Here is a 20666-nt window from a genome sequence, read left to right on the forward strand (position 1 = left end):
TTTTAATTTACTTTATCAATGTTTTCTGTTTTAACATATAGGTTTTCACCATATTTGTTAACTTCATTTATATGTGTTCTTTACATATATATATAATTATATACATAATATTTGTAAGCTCGTTTCCTACACAAATATAGCTGCCAGAAGGCAATGGCAAGACATATTCAAAGTCCTGAATTAAAGAAAGCTATAATCTAAGATACTTTATCAAGCAAGGCTATCTTTTAGAAGAAGGAGAGATAAATAACTTCCACACAAGCAAATACTTAAAGAATTTAGCAAGAGAAAAAGAAATATAAAAGATATACTCTAAATAAAAAAGAACCAGGATGCTATAGAAAATAGGAAGTCATAATTAGAAAGGCAATAACTACGATGACTTACAGCAGAATAAATACGATGCTGTAATACAGGACATCAAAATTTTTCAGGGTCACAGAGTGAAACAGGAAAATTCAGAGTGTTTTCTTCTTGTTTCTGTTCCATGTAGTATGGGTTTGAGTTTGTATAATTATCAGTTAAAATAAACATATATATTACAGGCCAATATGCATACAAAATAAGGTAACCATAAGTCAAAAGCTTACAATGAAGTCACAAAGCCAAAAAGAAACCAAGATTATAAAAGAAAACTTATCAAGCCACAAAAACAAAAAGAAATGAAGTAAAAGAAAATACCAAATCAACAGGAGAATGAAGTTCAATATGGAAATAAACACATCTATCAATAATTATCACAAATGTTAATGGACTTAGTGCTTCAATCAAAAGATATTTATTGTCAGATCTGATAATATAACAAGATCCTACATTATGAAGCATAGAGGAGACCCACTGTAGTAAGAGGAACACACATCAATTGAATGTCAGAAGGTGGAAAAATATATTCCATGAAAATGCAAATGACAAGAAAGCAGGACAAGCAGTACTGACTTCACACAAAGAGACTTTACAAAAAAGGCCATAGAGAAAGATAAACAAGGACATGATATAATGGTTAAAGGAGCAAATCAAAATGGGGATATTATACACATTGAGATATATGCACTCAATATAGGAGCACCTAAATACATAAAGGAAATACTAATAGATAAAATTAGAGAAATCCCAGGGAACACAATCAAAGTAGGATTTGATAACTCCCCATTATCATCACTGGACTGGACTTTCACACAGAAAATTAATAAGGGAACAAAGATACTAAAATATATAATAAAATAATTGCAGATGCTTGATACTTTCAAAACAGTACTTCTCCCCAAAATAGAATATACATTTTTTTCAGGAGCATAAGGAATATTTTCTACGAAAAATTATGTACTCAGGCACTCAAGAAGCCTCAAAAATTTAAGAAGATAAAAATTATTTCAGGCATCTTTTCTGAGTATAGAACCATGAAACGAGAAATCAATCACAGAAAAACAGGGAGAGAAAAATGACAGAATCCAGATGAAAAAACACAGTACTAAAAGAAGGGGTGGAGGTGATGAAGTAAAAGAAGAAATTAAAAAGTATCTTGAGAAATATGACAAAACACAACACAAAGTCTATGGAATACTGTTAAAGCAGGCTTAAGAGGGAAGTTCATAGTGACAGGGCCATCCTCAAAGTAGAAGAACAATTTCAAATAAATAACCTAATGTTCTATGTAAACAAATCAATAAAAAGAAGAGCAATCAAAACCAAAAGTCAACAGAAAGAGGGAAAATATAAAGATCAAGGAAGAAATAATTGAAATAGAGATTAAAAAATAGAAAAAATCAATCAGTCTCCTTTTAGAAATAGTAAACAAAATTGACAAATCTCTGGACAGGCTCACCAACAAGAAAAGTGAGAGAACACAAATAATATAATAAATGAAAAAGGAGAAACTACAAAGAGTACAACAAATTTACAAAATATCATAAGAGAATACCATGAGCAACTGAATGGAAACAAACTGGATATCCAGGAAGAAATGGAGAAGTTTTTGGAAACATTCAGCCCACCATTATTGCATCAAGGAGAAGTTAGCCATTTGAATAGACAGATCACCAGAAATGGAATAGAATTATCAATAAAATAAGAAAAACTCTGCAAACAAAATTCAAACCCAAATAGCTTCACTGGGGAATTTGACCAAACATACAAAGAAAAATCCATACAATTTCTCCTCAAACTCTTCCAAAAGACTGATATGGAGAGAGTACTCCCAAACTCACACCAAAAGTCCAACATTATCCTGATACTGAAACCAGACAAAGACACTACCCCTAAAAGAAAACTATAGGCCAACATCATTGATAAACATAGAAGCAAAAGTCCTTGAGAAATTATTAACAAACAGAATCCAAAAGCATGTATAAAAAGATCATGAAACATGGAGAATTTACGTTCATCCCAGGAACACAAGGATGGTTGAACATATCCAAATCAATCAATCAATTGTGATACACCATATCAACAAAAGAAAAGACAAAAATGATATGATCATTTCAGTAGATGCAGAAAAAGCATTTGATAATATTTAACACCTATTTGCAATAAAAATTCTTATCACAGTGGGCATAGAGGGACCATATCTCAACATAATGAAAGTTATTTATAACAAATATATAGCCAACTTAATACTCAATGGTGAAAAACTGGAACTCTTGCCACAAAAACCTGAGACAAGACAAGGATGCCCATTCTCACAATTTCAAATCAATACACTCTTGGAATTCCTAGCCACAACTATCAGGCAAGAAAAAGAAATAAAAGGATTCAGACTGGAAAAGAAGATGTAAAATTGTCACGATATGCAGACATGACACTATATATAGAAAGCTGTAAAAGCTTCACAAAAAAATACTTAGGCTAAAAAAGGAACTGGGCAATGTAGCCAGAGTAATGTACAAAAACCAATTACATTTCTTTACACTACCATTGAATCAACAGGAAAGCAAAGTATAGAAACAATCCCTTTTATAACTGCACCCAAATTATAAAATGCTTAAGAATAACTCTGACCAAGGTGGAGAATTACTTATACATGGCGAACAAGAATACATTGATTGAGGAAATCAAGAAAGATATGAAGAATTGAAAAGATACCCAATGATCTCATAATGGAAGAAATAATATTGTTAAAATGGCCATAATCCCCAAGACAATCGACAAACTTAATCTGAGTTCCTATCAAATTATTCAAAACATTTCTTTTTAGGACTGAAACAAATGATCATAAGATTTATATACATACAATAAAGATCCATAATTTCCAAGTCAAAATTGAATAAAAAGTAAGAGGCTGGAGGAATAACCTGCCTTGTCTCCATACACTATTGCAGAGCTATAATAATCAAAATGTCATGATATTGGTACAGAAACAGGCATATGGATAAATGGAACAGAATAGAGAGCCTAGGAATAAATCTACAGGCCTATCTTCAATAAATAATTTACAGAGTAACCAAGAATATGACACTGAGAATACCATCTCTTCACCAACTGGTGTTGGGAAAACTGGATAGCAGCATCAGAGCAATGGAGTTAGAAAACTCCTTCGCTCCATACACAAGAATAAACACAAAATGGCTTGAAGACTTAAATGTAAGGTAAGACACAGTAAATCTCCTAGAAGAAAACATAGGCAAAACACTCTAAGATAAATCTCAGCAATGATCTCCTAGAACAGCCTACCCAGGTAATGGATGTAAGAGCAAAATTAATAAATAGGACCTAATTAAACTTATAAGCTTTTGCACAGCAAAGGGAACCATAAACAAAGCAAAATGACAACCTACAGGATTAAAGAATATATTTAGAAGTGATGCAACTGACAAAGGCTAAATTTCCAAAATATAAAGAGTTCATACAAACTAATAATAATACTTAAACAAGAAACTCAATCTGAAAATGGGCAGAAGCCCTAAACAAGCAATTCTCCATTAGGGACATACAAATCCCACACAGATATACGAAAAAAATTGCTCACTATCATTATCAGAGAAGGGCAATCCAAAACTATAATAAAGTATCACCTCCCAACAGTCACAATGGCCATCATTCAAAAGTCCACAGACAATAAATGCTGGGGAAGCTGTGGAGAAAGGGAACCCTCCTACACTGTTGGTAGGAATGTAGTTTGGTGCTATCATTGTGGAAAACAGGATGAGGGTTCCTCAAAAGAATAAAAATAGACTTAACATAAGATCCAGCAACCCCACTTCTGGGTATATATCAAAGAGAACCCTAATTCCAAATGTCACCTGCACCTCAATGTACTTAGTAGTGCTATATACAACAGCCACGACATAGAAGCACCCTAATTGTTCATAAACAGATAAAAGTATACAGAATTTATGCCATATTTACTCAATCGAATAATATTCTGAAATAAAAAAAGATAAAACAATGACATTTGCAGCAAAATGGATGTGCCTATAATGTTTCATTCTATTTGAAGTAAGCCAGAAAGAGAAAGAAAAATAACACATGACATGATATATGTGGAAACTTAAAAAATTTGGATTAGGATACTATGATTTCATCTACAAAACTGAAACACACTTGCAGATCTACTTAATAATCTTATGGTTACTGATGAAAGGGGTTTGGAGAGGATATATTTGGGAGCTGTAGAGTTATAAATGTTATACACTATATAAAAAAATTGATTGTTTCAAAATGTCTTTTGTATGACACAGGGCAGTATGTTAAATAGTGTGAAGTATACTTTAATAGGCACACAAATATATGCATGAAGTGTTACACAGTGCTATACACAACAGATTGACACATTGTAAATGGCATAATTCAATGATAAATAAATTAATAAATAAGTTAATAAGTAAGTAAATAAATAAATAAATTAATTAATTAATTAATAAAATATTTCATATTTGAGTAATACAAAGTTTCACACTACTTAAGTTTACACATCAAGAAACTAGGAGAAAACAGAAAGAATAAAGAAGAATAATTAATGCATGAAGTTAAGGCAAATAACAAGAGAAACAATTAAAAATATAAAAAAAAACCTAAGTCTCTTTGTTTTAAACATAAATTGGAAAAAAGTTTAGGTTTTCTAAGAAAATAAAGACTGAAATATAATTAGGAATAAAAGAGAAGATATTACCACTGATGATGTAAAGATGCATAGCATCAAAAGAAATTACCACTAGCCAACAATTTGAATGACCTTGAACAAAAGACAAATTCAAAGAAACATATGTCTTCCAATACTGAATCATGAAGCAATAAAAGTTAAATACAGCAAAGTGTGTATGAGTAAATCAGTAATCCAAACCTCCCAAACAAGAAAATATTTACAAGATGACTTTACTGGTGAATTCTGTGATACATTTAAAGTAAATTTCTCACCAATTCTTCCCCAAACCTTCCAAGAATTTGAAGGGGGTGAAAGTATCCAAACTTGATTTATGATGCCAGATTTATTTGCATAAAAATGCAAGAAAGGACATTATATGCAAAATATAGAATATTATCCCTGATGTACAGTTGTGCCAAAATTCTCAACAAAACACAAGCAAAATGAATTCAGCAACACATTTAATGTATCACACACATAGATGAGTAAAGTGATTTATCCCTGGGTATAAGGATACTTCAAAATATTCAATTCAATAAAGGTGACATGCCACACTAATAGAATGAGAAATGAAACTCACATAATCATCTCAATAGGTGCAGAAAGAGCATTGTTTATAATGCAACATACTTTTAAGACACTCACAACAAATTAAATTAACCCTGTCAGTGGCATGATATCATATACACACAAACACCGTGTGGAGAGAAGTGAAGCAGTTCTCTGTTTATTGATTCTTAGTAAAAGGATTTATATAGCACATGCACAATGCCTCACATATCATCTAAGTTATAATGATGTTAATAATCTTAAGCTATTTATGTCCCCATGCTCCCGCAGTAATCAGAGGATGTTAAATGATCAAGGATTGTTTTAAAGTTCATCATGGAACTTCATTAAGTAGGCCATATCTTATCCAGCCTAGATATGTGACATTCCTCACAGCTTGTTTATGAGTTTAGCCCATGGGCTTATTCTCTAGAGCCTTCAGACAGGGGCCTACAAACCTAACATCCCTTGACAGAAACCTGGATGAAGAAAATTTGATGTTTATATGCAATGGAATTGATACTTTGCATTCCTATCAACAGTGTCCACGGTGTTCCCTTTTCTCCACATTCTCACCAACATCTATTTTTTTTCTTTTTGATGAGAGCCTTCTGACAATTGTGAGGTCTTGTCTCATTTTTGGTTTATGACTTTCCTAATTATTTATAACTCTGAACATATTTTCATGTGTCATTTAGCCAAATGTATGTTTTCTACAGAAAATTGATTCAGATCTATCTATTCAGTTCCTATGGACATTTTTTTTTAATTGGATTGTTTGGTCTTTTTTGTTGTTGTTGTGTCTGAACTTGCCATTTATTTTGGATATTAACACTCGATTGGATAACATCACTTGCAAATATATTCTCCCAGTGTGTTGGCTGAGTTTTCATTTTATTGATCATTTCTTCTGGAGTGTAAATCTGTTTAGACTGATATAATCATATTTTGTTAGATTTGCTTCTGCTTCCCTTGAACGAGGAGACATATGAAGTATCAAATTAAGTCAAGTGTACTTCTTATGTTTTACCATAGGATTCTTTCTTTTCAGATTTTATGTTTTATATGCCCAGGAGTGGGATTGCTGGGTCATATGATAGGTCTATTTTTATTATTTAAAGGAAATTCCATACTGTTTCCAAAGTGGTTGCACCAATTTTCATTCCCACCAACAGTGTTGGAGTATCCCTTTTCTCTACAACCTCCAAAGTCTTTATTATTTGTAGACATTTTGATGACATCCCTTCTCACTAGTGTGAGGTAAAGCATTATTTTATTTTTGCCTTGCCTTTGTGTAATGATTAGATATGTGAGGATGTTTTTATGTTCCTGCTTGTCATCTCTGTGTCTTTTTTAGAGAATTGTCTTCTGGTCATTTTCTGGCTGAGTTGTTTGTAGATTTTTGTAATGGAGTTGTATGAACGATGTGTGTATTTTAGAAATTAGCCTCTTATTGATTGCACAGTTTCCTAATGTTTTCTCACATTTGGAAGTTCATCTTTTCATTCTGTTTATTTTGCGGTGTAGAAGCTTTTAAGTTTAATTAGGACCTATTTGATTATTTTGCTTTTATTGTTTTCAGCATCGGATAGTGACATAGGAAACTTTTACTACAATTTATGTCTTTTTTTGCCTATGTTAGATTCCAAGAGTTTTAGTGTGTCATGTAATAGTTTCAGATATAAAAAACATTTTGAGTTTATATTTGTACAGTGTGAGGGAGTGTTCTAATTTCATTGATTTACATGTAGCTGTCTAGCTTTCTCAACATCACTTGCTGAAGACTGTCTTTAAGGCATTGTAAATTTTTGTTTCCTTTGTCATAGTTTAGTTGACCATAGGTGTGATGTTTTATTTCTGCCTCTGATTTCTGTTCCAGTGATATAGATGTTTATTTGTTTTCCAGTATTGTGCTGTTTTGATTACTGTATTTTTGTAATATAGTCTGATATCTGGGAAGGTTATGGGTTATGCCCCCAATTTGTTGTTTTTCCTGATTGTTTCTTTTGCAGTTCTGGTTCTTTTGCAGTTACTTACAAATCTTAGGACTGTTTCTATTTCTGTGGAAAATATCATGTATTTCGGTCTGAATCAATTTATATCTGTAGACATCTTTTGCAGTATGTATATTTTAAAAATATTAATTCCTCTAAACAAAGACCTTGAGATTTCTTTCCATTTCTCTGCATCTTCTTCAAATTTATTTATCAGTGTCCTTTTGATTTTATTATCTTGGTTTTTTCAAAGGTTTTTCATTTTTTGATCTGAATTCATATGAATTTTTTAAAATTATGGAATATTTGATTGTTAGTGTAAAGAAATGTGACAGTTTCTGTATATTAATCATGAATCATGCAACTTTGTTAAATTTCTTTATTAGTTTAAGTTTTTCTAGTGTGGAGGATCTTTAGGGTTCTCTATATAGATTATTATGTCATCTAAAATAATATCAGTTTTACTTCATTCAATCCAACTTGAATAACTTTTCTTCTTGTCCAATTGCTGTTGTTAGGACTTCCCATACTGTGTTTAATAGAAATGGTGAGAGTGGTCATCCTTGTCGTATTCCTTAATTTGGCTTTCAGTTTTTCAGTTTTGCATATTTTGTTGTCTGTGGTTCTGTAATAAATGACTTTAGGTATGTTGAGATATATTTCCTGAATCCTACTTTGGTAAGAGTTTTCTATTGTTGTTGTTGGTGTTGTTGTAGTTGTTGTTGTTGTTGTTGTTGTAGTTGTTGTTGTTGTTGTTGCTGTTGTTGCTGTTTTAATTAATAAATGTTGAATTTGCTGAAATACTTTTTATGGATTTATTGGGAGGACCATGCCATTTTCCCTTTTCTTTTTGTTAATGTGGTGTTTCAAACTGATTGATTTGTGTATGTTGAACCTCTCTTGTGACCCTGCAATGAATCCAAGTTGATCATGGTGTATGATTCATTTTTGGTATTGCTGGATTTAGTTTGCTAATAATATTTTGTAGAATATTTGCATCTAAATCAATCAAATATATTGTCTTGAAGTTGTCTTTTCCCGTACTTTGTTTATTGCCTTTGCTATCAGGGTGATGAAAGCTTCATAGAATTAATTTGGGAATTTCAAACATGTTCACTATGTTTGAATAGTTTGAAGAGTATAAGTCCTGCTTTGTATTTTTGTGCAGTTCTCCACGGGAGGTGTTTAAATCTGCACCAATGTTTATAATGATTTTTTTAAATGCAGATTCTATCTTTCTTCTAGTTATCAGTTTTTTCAAATAATTTGTTTCTCCTTATTTCTGTCTCTTTCTACACATTTGTCTATTTCTTCTGATTAGTCCAGTTTATTGGCATATAATTGTTGACAAAATGAACACTTTTTTGTATATCTGAGGTAACAATTGTTATTTCCCCACCTTTATTCATGACTTTATTTCTTTGGAGCATCTCTCTTTTCTTCATGATGCACCTGGCTAGAGGTTTTTGATTTTGCTTATCTTAAAAAGAAATCATAAAGCAAAATCTTTGGTTTTACTAAAATTTTGCAGTTATTTGTTCTCTATAATTTATATTTGCACCTGTAATATTTAGGATCATGTTTTTTTTCTTTTTTTTACTTTTTTTATTGGTTTAGAGTCATTTTACAAAGTTGTCTCCAATTCTAGCATACAGCACAATTTTTCAGTTACAATGAATATATATATTTGTTGTCCCATTTTTTCTTCTATGAGCTGCCATAAGATCTTTTATATATTTCCCTGTCCTATACAGTACAATCCTGTTTATCTGCTCTACAATTTTCAACTCCCAGTCTATCTCTTCCCAACCTCCGCCCCCTTGGCAACCAAAATATTGTATTCTATGTCTCTGAGTCTATTTCTGTTTTGAATTTGGGTATTTATTGTTTTCTTTTCTTTTGTTCTTAAAATCCACTGATGAGCTATCTCATATGGTATTTTTCTTTCTCTTTCTGGATTACTTCACTTAGACTGATTTTCTCCAGGAGCATCCATGTTGCTGAAAATGGCGTTATGTTGTCATTTTATATGGCTGACTAGTACTCCATTGTATAAATATACCAACTCTTCTTTATCCAGTCAACTGTCGATGGACATTAAGGCTGTTTCCATGTCTTGGCTATTGTAAATAGTGCTGGCTATGAACACTGGGGTACAAGTCTCAACCTTAATTAGGGTTCCTTCTGGATTTATGCCCATGAGCGGGATTCCTGGGTCATATAGTAAGTCTATTCCTAGGCTTTGAAGAATCTCTATCCTGTTTTCCTCAGTGGCTGCACCAAACTGCATTGCCACCAGCAGTGAAGGATGGTTCCCTTTTCTCCACAGCCTCTCCAGCATTTGTCATTTTTGGATTTTTGAATGATGGCCAATCTGACTAGTGTGAGGTGATACCTCACTGTAGTTTTGATTTGCAATTCTCTGATCATCAGTGATATTGAGCATTTTCTGATGTGTCTTTTGATCATTCGTATGTCTTCCTTGGAGAATTGCTTGTTAGATTTTCTGCCTATTTTGGGATTGCGTTGTTTATTTTTTCTTATTTAGTTGGATGCACTGCTTATAAACTCTGAAGATCAAGCCTTTGTCGGTTTCATATGCAAATTATTTTCCCATTCCGTAGGTTGTAGTTTAGTTTCAGTTCCGGTGTCTGTACTGTGCAGAAGCTTGAAAGTTTCTTTATGTCTCATTTGTTTATTCTTGTTTTATTTCTTCTACAAGAAGATTTTCGAGACTTATGTCAGATAACTTTTTGCCTATATATTCCTCAAGGAAGTTTACTGTATCTTGTCTTATGTTTAAGTCTTTGATCCATTCTGAGTTTATTTTCGTGTATGGTGTTCTAGCTTCAGTGGGAATGTTCTAGCTTCATTGATTTACATGCTGCTGCCCAGTTTTCCCAACACCATTTGCTGAAGGGACTGTCTCTATTCCATTGTATTTTCTTGCCTCTCTTGTCAAAAATTAATTGACCAAAAGTTGTGGATTCATTTATGGGCTCTCTATTCTATTCTATTGAACTATATGTCTGCTTTCCCACCAATACAGTGCTATCATGTTGACTGTAGCTCTATAGTATTATCTGAATCATTAGTGTAAATAAATGCCACTGAATTTAAACCTTAATCTTGTAACCTGCTACCTTGCTGAATTCTTCGATCAGCTGTTGTAGTTTTTGTCTGGATCTTGCAGTGTTTTCTATATATAGTAACATATTATCTGCATATAGTGAGACTTTTACCTCTTCCTTTCCAGTTTACATCCCTTTTAATTCTCTCTCTTGTTTGATTGCTGTGGCTAGGACATCCAAGATTATATTGAGTTGGAATGGTGATAGTGTGCATCCTTGTCTTGTCCCAGATTTTACTTGGAAAGTTTTGACTTTCTCACCATTGAGTACTATGTTGTCTGTAGGTTTGTTTTCTATAGCTTTCATGATGCTAACATATGTTCCCTCTATGCCCACTTTGGTGAGAGTTTTTATCATACATGGGTGTTGAATTTTATCAAATGCTTTTCCTGCATCTATTGAGATGATCATATGGTTTTGGTCCTTTCTCTTTTTGATATGCTGTATTACACTGATAGATCTGCTTATGTTGAACCACCCCCGTGTCCTTGGCATGATCCCCACTTGGTTATGATGTATAATCTTTTATCTGTGTTGTTGAATTCTATTTGCTACTATTTTGGTGAGGATTTTGGCATCTGTGTTCATAAGTAATATTGGCCTGTAATCCTATTTTTTGATAGTGTCTTTGCCGGGTTGTGGTATCAGGGTGATTGTGGCTTCATAGAATGACTTTGGAAGTATTCATCCTTTTCAATCTTCTGGAATACTTTGACAAGTACTGTTATGAGTTCTTCTTTGTATGTTTTGTAGAATTCCTCAGTGAAACATCCGGTTCTTGACTGCTTTTTGTAGGGAGGCATTATATTACTATTTTGATTTCATTTCTGGTGCTATGTTTGTTCAAGGGGTCAGTTTCTTCTTGATTCAGTCTTGGTGGACTGTATGTTTCCAGAAACTTGTCCATCTCCTGTAGGTTATCCAGTTTATGTCCATATACTTTTTATAATATTTTCGTGTGATATTCTGTATTTTTTTTATTTGTTGTAATTTCTCCATTCTCCTTCCTTATTTTGCTAATTTGTGCTCTCTCTCTTTTCTTCTTTTTGAGTTTGGACAGAGGTTTGTTAATTTTTCTTATCTTACCAAAAAACCAGCTTTTGGATTCATTGAATTTTTCCCTATGGTGTTATTAATCTCTATTTTATTTATTTCCTCCCCAATGTTTATGATTTCCTTCCTTCTACTGCCTTTTGTGGTTTTTTGTTCTTCTTTTTCTAGTGCATTCTGCTGGTGGGTTAAATTGTTTATTTGTGGTTGTTCTTCTTATTTGAGGAAGACCTGTTTCTCTATAAACTCCCCTCTCAACACTGCTTTTGCTGTGTCCCATAAATTTTGTGTGGTTTTTCTTTCATTTTCTTTTGTCTCAAGGTACTGTTTCATTTCAGCTTTGATTTCTTCATTGAATCATTGGTTTTTTAATAAAATACTGTTTAACCTCCATGTTTTCCTTTTATTCTCCTTTGTTTCTCTGTTGTTGATTTCTAGCTTCATGGCATTGTGTTTAGTAAAGATGCTTGAAATAATTTCAATCTTCTTAAAATTGCTGAAGTTTCCTTTGTGCCCAAGTACATCATGAATCCAGGAAAATATTCCAAGTGCACTTCAAAAGAATGTATATCCTATATGTGGGGGGTGCAATGCTCTGAAAATATCCAGCAAGTCTAATATTTCTATTCTATTATAGAACTTCTCTGTTGCCTAATTTATTTTCAGTCTCAATGATCTGTCCAGTGATGTTAATGCAGTGTTGAAATCTCCAAACGGAAATCCCACTTTATATCTGTTTGTAAACATTTTATGTACTTATGCGCTCCTGTATTTGGTGCATATGTATTAACGAGTGTGCTATCCTCATATTGTATCACTCTTTCAATCATTATATAATGTCCTCTTTATCTTTCTTTATGGCCTTTGTTTTAAAGACTATTTTGTCTGTAATAAGTACTGCAACACCTGATTTTTTGGCTTTTCCAATTCTATGGAATACCATTTCCATCCTTCGTTTCTCAATCTATATGTTTCCTTCTCTCTGAAGTGGGTCTCTTGTATGAAGCATATTGAAATTTCTTGTTATATTATCCACCCTGCCACTCTATGACATTTGACTGGAGCATTTAATCCATTAACATTTACAATAATTGATGATATGTTTGTGTTTATTGCCAATTTGACCTTATCTTTGCAGTTGAATTGGTATTTCCTCTTTGTTCATTTTATCTTCGTTTTATTGTGTGGTCATTTTCCTTTGAATTATCATGAAATTTATTTAGTTTTAGTGATGCCCTGATTAGTTTTTGTATTGTTGTTTCCCTTTTATATAAATCTTTTAGACCATTATTATAACTGCTTTTATTAAACTGATAGTAACAAGATCCCAAACCCATTCTACCGAGAACAAAAATTTTAAAATGAAAGACCAAAAAAATATATTCTCTATTTTCCTGTGACCTTTTCCCAATGTCAATGATTTGTATGTCTTGTTTTAAAATTTTGTGTTTATTTTATTTGTAATTCATGAATTATCACCTTTCCAGCTGTGAGTTTCAAATTTCTGTAGAATCTTGCAGCTTTTCTTTTTTGAGAAGACCTTTCAATAATTCTTTTAGCATAGGTCTAGTGTTGCTAACTCTTGAAGCTATTTCTTGTCTGTGAAAACCTATATTTCTATTTCTACCAAAAAGAAAAGCATTGCTCATCAATGTATCCTACAGTATATAATTTTTTTCATTCAGGACTTTGAATATATATTTTCACTCCCTACTGGGCTGTAGTTTTTGTGTAGAGAAACAGCTGTTAGGCTTATGGTGATTCCCTTGTAACTCACACTTTACTATTCTCTTGCTGTCTTTAGGATCATTTCTTTATCATTGATTCTGGCCATCTTAATTATATGTCTTGGTGTGGGTGTATTTTTTTTCTTCTTGTTTGGAACACTGTGAGCTTCCTGTACTTGAATATCTGATTCCTCCATTAAGTTTTGGAAGTTCTGTCATGATTTCTACAAAAACCTTTGCAATCCCCTTTAATCATTCTTCCCCTTCTGGGACTTCTATCATGCCAAGATTCGCATGCTTTGTATTATCCCATAGGTCCCTTATGCTTTTTTTCATTTGTTTCTCATTGTTTCTCTTGTAGGTCTTCTGATTGGGTGCTTTCTATTTTCCTGTCTTCTAAGTCACTAATTCATTCCTCTACATTATCTAGTCAGCTTTGCTACACCTTTAAATCATTCCTCATCTCAGTGAACGAGTTTACCTATTCTACTCATCTCTTCTTTATAGCTTCAATTTCATTTTTGACATATTTTGTATCTCTAAACACTATCTCTTTTATTTCCATCAGTATTTAGATCACTCCATTTTTGAAATCTTGATCTATTTGGCTATTGATGTCTATTTCACTGATAGTTCTTTCAGGGGATTTCTCCTGTTCTTTTAATTGGGAACTGTTTCTCTGCTCCTTTGTCTTACTCCTTCCTCTCTGGCACTGTGGTTTTTGGAGTATCAGTTATCTAATGTGGTCCTAAAGGAGTTTAATCTACCTAATGCCTATGTAGCAATACAACTTAGAAAAGACAAAAAAGAGAGAGAGAGAAAAAGAATTTTAAAGAAGGGAGAAATAAAGGTTTGAAGACATTGTATAATGAATAATAGAAAACGAAGTTGAAGCAGAGTTTTGAACAACAATAATAATAAAAATATTTTAAAATGTTTCAATGGGATTAAAATGGGGGTATATATAATTCAATAAGAAGTAAAAATTAAGAGGGTAATAGAAAATGGAACATATAAAAACAGATTAATACAAGGGGGTTGTCAGTGTCCTCCTGGAGACTGTGAACTTTTAATGTGAAGTCTTTCTTTATTCATCCTGATTTGGAAGCTCATCTTGTTGTTTCCAGAGGCCCTCCATTGGAGCCCTCATCTGTGCTGCTCCCAGGGCATGTCGGTAATCAGATCGTTCCTACACCCAACACTGGGTCTGATGAAGCTCTCTTTACTCTCAGCTGGCTTCTCAATGCCCTGCCTGATGCTGCAGTCAGAAGTTGCAGACTGACCAGGCAGGATTGGCATCATGCCCTCTCCAGCACCATGGTCAGGGGCTGTTTCCTGCCCAAAATTTGAAGGGCCAACCTCCCCCACAGGTTGCCGATCTCTCTGCTGCTCTGCGCCACTGTGTGCTCTGCCTCATGTTTGCACACCGGAAGTGGGCTCAGGGAAGAGTGAGGTACAGCCCTGTCCCTGGTCTGGGCCAAGATCCAGCTCCTTGATTGTCTTCTCAGACAAGTTCACTGAGGAACCGGACAGAAGGATCCTATATGTCTCAGGCTGTAGACAAGTCTCGGTCTGGCCCTTAAGGCTGCTTAGTCTTTAGGTGTAGATGCAGGTTTTGCCCCCACTGCCACCTGGGTGTAAATCACCAGAGAGATTGGTGGCTGTGTCTGAGCCCCAGCTCTCATCACCTAGAAACTTTGTGGAAATTCAGAGATGGGGAATGCACCCTTCCACCCACAGGGCACATCTGCCCTGTTGTTTTATGGAGGGCCCAGGTTGTTCTGCCCTGTGCACCCACAGCCATGACACAAACCCAACTCCATTCTCCTTGCCACCACAGTGCAACCATCCCCATTGACTACCCAGGTCAGCAGCATGGCACAGCCCCCAACTTCTGGGCTGCATCTTTGGCTGAGTGTCACAGGGATCCCCTGTGACTGTTTAGCTTAGTTCTGTCAGTCAACTTATACTATGTAATTGTTCAAGCCTTGGCGGCTCCCCCACCATCCTGCCGAAATCTCAGTTGGAGAGGGGAGACAAAGTGAATGAGCAACAGTCCTTCTTTGCTGCTCCCTCCCTGTCTGACATGTCCCACTCTGTTTTGCCTTTTCTTCTTTCTTTCTTCCTTTTCTCCTACCAGATTTTTCACATCTTTATCTATTGAAGAGGACAATGTTCTGTCAGACTTCTGCAGGTTCTCTGGTTAGCTGAGTGGGTCTGTGGATGTGAGTCTTGGTGCATTTGTGGGAAAGGGTGAGCTACGAGCATCTCTCTTCTCCACCATTTTTGCCTCCCTCCCAAAATGTCTCAATTTATGGTGGAAGAGATATATAGTCTGGAAATAAATGGAAAAGATATCCCATGGAAATGAAAAGAAAGTGCAGATTTCAATGCTCAACTCACGCAAAATGTTTTAAAATAGTGGCCAAAATGAAACAATTATGAGAGTATATAAAGAAAAACAGATCAATATTAAAATAGGGTATTACACTCATTAAATTTTATATGGAACCAACACCATAGATCCTAAGTATAAAATGAAATTTTAGTAGACATGTAAGAATTAATTCATTATAAAACAATCATTGTAGATGAGTTTGACACCTCACTATTTTGATAGCCAGATCATCCAGAAAGAATATCTGTAAGGAAAAAGAGATTTAATTACATATTAGATCATTTGAACCTAAGTGAGCTATTGGACACTGCATCAGAAAAGCATAACACATAATGTTTTCAAGTGTGCAGAGGATGTTATCTAAGCAATTAACCACACATTATGTCATGAAATGAGCCTCAGGAACTTTAAGAGAATATAGACTACAGCAAGTATTTTTCCATACACAAAAGTAAGAAACTGTGCATGAATTTTAGAATGAAGAATAGAAAAACACAAACATGAGGTCAAATCACATCCTATAAAAAAATAAAATAAAATATGGTCAATGATGAAATCGAAGAGGTAATAAAATCATACCTGGAGACAAATTACAATGAAAACACAACTTCATAAAACGTATGGGATGCAACAAAGAGAAATCTAAGAGGGAAGTTGAGAACAAATCAGGACTTCTACAAGGAACAAGAAAAACCTCATAGAAAGGACAAAGCATGCCACACAAAATAACAAGAAATAGGAACAAACAAACCCCAAAGGCAGTAGAAGGAGAAATCTTTAATGATTATGTTGAAAATAAATAAAATAATAATTGAAAAACAAATTAGAAATCATAAAATCAAAAGCTTTAATTTTTATTTTAAAAATACTAACAAACAGGTAAGCATTAAGCCAGGCTTATCAAGAAATACATAGAGTGGACCCGAACAAAAAAAGAAATGAAAGAGTAGAAATAATATCTGATATTACAGAAAAACAAAAATGATTATAAAAGTACTATGAGCTGTTATGTGACAACCAACTGGATGACCTAAAATAAATGGACAAATTTCTAGAAAAATACAGCCGGCCAACACAGAATTAAGAGAAAATTGAGAACATGAAAAGAGCAATCAGTATAAGTTATTTAAATTGTAAAATTTTAAAAACACCCCTTGAACAAATATCTGGATTCTTTCACTAAAACCCCATTCCCCCTAACTATTTTAAAAAATGAAGGAGGAAGGACAATTCCCAAAGTTATTCCATGAGGCCAACATTACCCTTATAACAAAACCAGTCAAAGACACTACCAAAAAAAAATATGAAAATGAAAATCCAATATCCTTGATGAATATAGATTCAAAAATACTTAAAAACTACAACAAATTGATCCAGCAATACATATAAAGGATTATACACGATGATCAGTTGGATTTCTTCCAGAGTCACAAGGATGGTTCAACATACACAAGTCAAGCAGCATGACACATATCTAATAAAGGAAGGACAAAATTCACAAGACCACGTCAATACACAAAGGAAAAGCATTTGACAAAATTCAATATACATTCATCATCAGAACTCTCATGAATGTGACTACAATGGGAACATTTCTCAACATAGTAAAGGCCATTTATAACAATTTATAATACTCAGGGTAAAGGCTGAAAGCCTTCTGGGTAAATTCGGGAACAAGACAAGGATTCCTACTCTCAAAACTTCTGTTCAATAGTAATAGAAGAAAGGAAAAGGGAAAGAATAAGAAGTAAAAGAAACACAAAATGGAAAGAAAGAGGCAAAATTGGCACCAGTACTGAAGGCATAAAAATCTACACAGAGAGTCCTAAGGGCTCCACACTGACTATTATGAACAATAAATAATTTCATCAAGGGAGCAGGGTACAAGATTAATGTAAAGACGTCTCTTGAATTTGTCCACATTAATCATGAGATACCATAAAATGGATGTTGAAAGCAACAATATTTAAAACACCATTCCTCTGAATATATTGGAATAAATGTAATCATATATGTGAAAGATCTACACACTGAAAATTATAAAACATTGAGAAAGAAATTAAAAATGTTTCAAAGAAATGAAAAGTTGTCTTGTGGTCTTGGATTGAAAGAGTTCATATTGTTAACATCGCCGAACTACACTAAGAAACCTAAGGATTTAGTGCAATTCTTGTAACGAAGCTGTAGTATTTTCCACAGAACCGAAAAATAAATAACTCTAAGTTTTCCATGAAACCATTAAAAATTGCCAAAAAGATCTTGATAAAAGACAACAAATCTGGAGTTATAACCCTCCTGGATACCTTACTCTACTACAAACCTACAGTAATAAAAACACCATTGCATTGGCACAGAGATATAATCAATAAAAACAGATAGAGAGCCTAGAAATAATTCCACACACCTATGAGCAATGAATCAATGATAAAAGGGGCAAGAGTTCACAATGGAGAAATGACAGTCTCATCAATGGGTGGTTTTGGGAAACCTGGGCATCTACATTTAAAACAGTGAAATGAGAGCATTCCCTGAAATCATATACAAAAATAAACTCCAAGTGTATTAAGGACCTAAATGTAAGACCTGACCACTATAAAACTGATAGAAGGGAATATATGTGATACACTATTGGATAAGAATCATAGGAATATTTTCTTACATCTGTCTCCTAAGGTAAAGGAAATAAAAGCACATATATGCGAGTGGGACCTAAACAAACTTGAAAATTTCTGCACAGCTAAGGACACTATCAATGAAATGAAAACACTGCCTGTGTAATAGGAGAACATATTTGCAAACAATGCAAGTGACCTGGGGTTATTAGATGTAGGTTAATAGAAGTAACATGGATTTAGGTTACACAACTCAAGGTGAAAAACAAAAACCCAATCAAAAACAATAGCAGAGTACCTGAGTTAATATTTTTCCAAAGAAAACATTTAGATGAGTGAAAGGCAAGTGATAAAATTGCTCAACATTACTAATTATTATGTAATTGCAAATCAAATCCACAATGAGGTATCACTTCACATTGGTCAAATGTCTATTATCAAAACGTCTACAAATAGTAAGTTTTGGAGACGATGTGGAGGTAAGAAATCTCTTGTATACTCTTGGTAGGAATGTAAATTGGTACAACTTCTAAGGAAAACATTATTCAGATTTGTTTAAAAACTGAAAAGTTAACTACTATATGACCCAGTAATAACTCTCCTAGGAAAAATCTGGGGAAAAACCCTAAACTGAGAAGAACCAATGTTCACAACAGCACTGTTTATAATATGTAAGACAAAGAAGCAATCCAAGAGTCCACAGTAGACTATGCACTTAAGAAGATATGATGTTTCTATTAATATGCAAAGGAAAATTTCTCATTCATGAAAAATTTTAACACATTGCTATATCAGCATCATGAAAGGACTTAGTAAATATTGTGCTTAGTGAAGTAACTTAGGCAAAGACAAAAGTATATAATAAAATTTATATGTGGAATCTAAAGAATAACAAATATCTGTGTATATCTATAGCTATCTATTGAGAGATGACAGATAAATAGATAGAAGTATAGATACATACATACCTGATAGATAGATAGATAGATAGATAGATAGATAGATAGATAGATGATAGATAAATAGATAAATAGATAGAGAGATAGATATAAAGATACATAGATAGGTAGATTGAGACGTGATGGAGAGTTAAAGAGATTAGATAGACAAGACTTAAGCAGACTCAAAGATATGGGAAAAAATTTATCTTTACAAAAGTGGAAGGGAAAGAGAATTAAATGGTAGGACAATGACAGACACAAAGTAGTATACATTAAGTAGAGAAGCAACAAGGATAATCTGTATAGATTAGGTAATTATACACAAAAGCTTAAAATAATTGTATGTTACAATTATGGTAATAATTCATAATGCAATATAATCTGCAAAGAGGTTGGAATCACTATGCTGTACATCTGAAACTACACAATATTATACATCTACTTTACTTCAATTAAAAATAAAACAAATCATGCATAATTTAGTTCTTTTCGGGCTAATAGCATCTTCATTGAATATTGTTTTATTTTACTCTTTAGTTTTTATGATTACTGTTTCAAATTATTTCTTTTATTCTTGTGAACTTGATTCCAGTTTGAAGTATCTATACTTATTGCCCCTAATTTCCTATTTTTCTCTCTTTAATCCTTATAGTAAAGTATCATTAAAAACATACCCAAAAAACAGTTGCAAGTTTCTCATGGTCTCTCCTTAGCATTTTGGTCAATGTTTTGCATATTTTGCCATTTTATATTTCTAAGAAGACTTCTTTTCTATACCTCTTATATGGTGTCTCGGTTTTGTTTTTTCATCACATTCAGGTTTGTTTGTCTGTTAAAGTCTTTACTTTCAGTTTGCATCTAAGTGATAACTGTGTAAGTATTAATGGGTGAGTGATTTCTTATTTCAGTAGTTTGAAAATACAATTTTATTTACCCTTGGCTTATGTTTTCTGCTCAGAAATCTGCTCATAGCCTAATGGGGGATCCTTTGTAGATTAACATAACTTTTATTGGCTGCCTTTAAAATAATACTCTGTCATTGACTTGCCAATTTGCATATGATGTATTTAAGGAGATCCTTTTGTCTTAAAGTTATTGGTGTTTTGTTGGCTCACAGACTTGTATATCAGTTCCTTACACTGGTTCAGGGAGTTATCGACTATTACTTCTTTAAATACCCATCAGCT

Source organism: Vicugna pacos, unplaced genomic scaffold, assembly GCF_048564905.1.
Source record: "Vicugna pacos unplaced genomic scaffold, VicPac4 scaffold_20, whole genome shotgun sequence".
NCBI lineage: Eukaryota > Metazoa > Chordata > Mammalia > Artiodactyla > Camelidae > Vicugna > Vicugna pacos.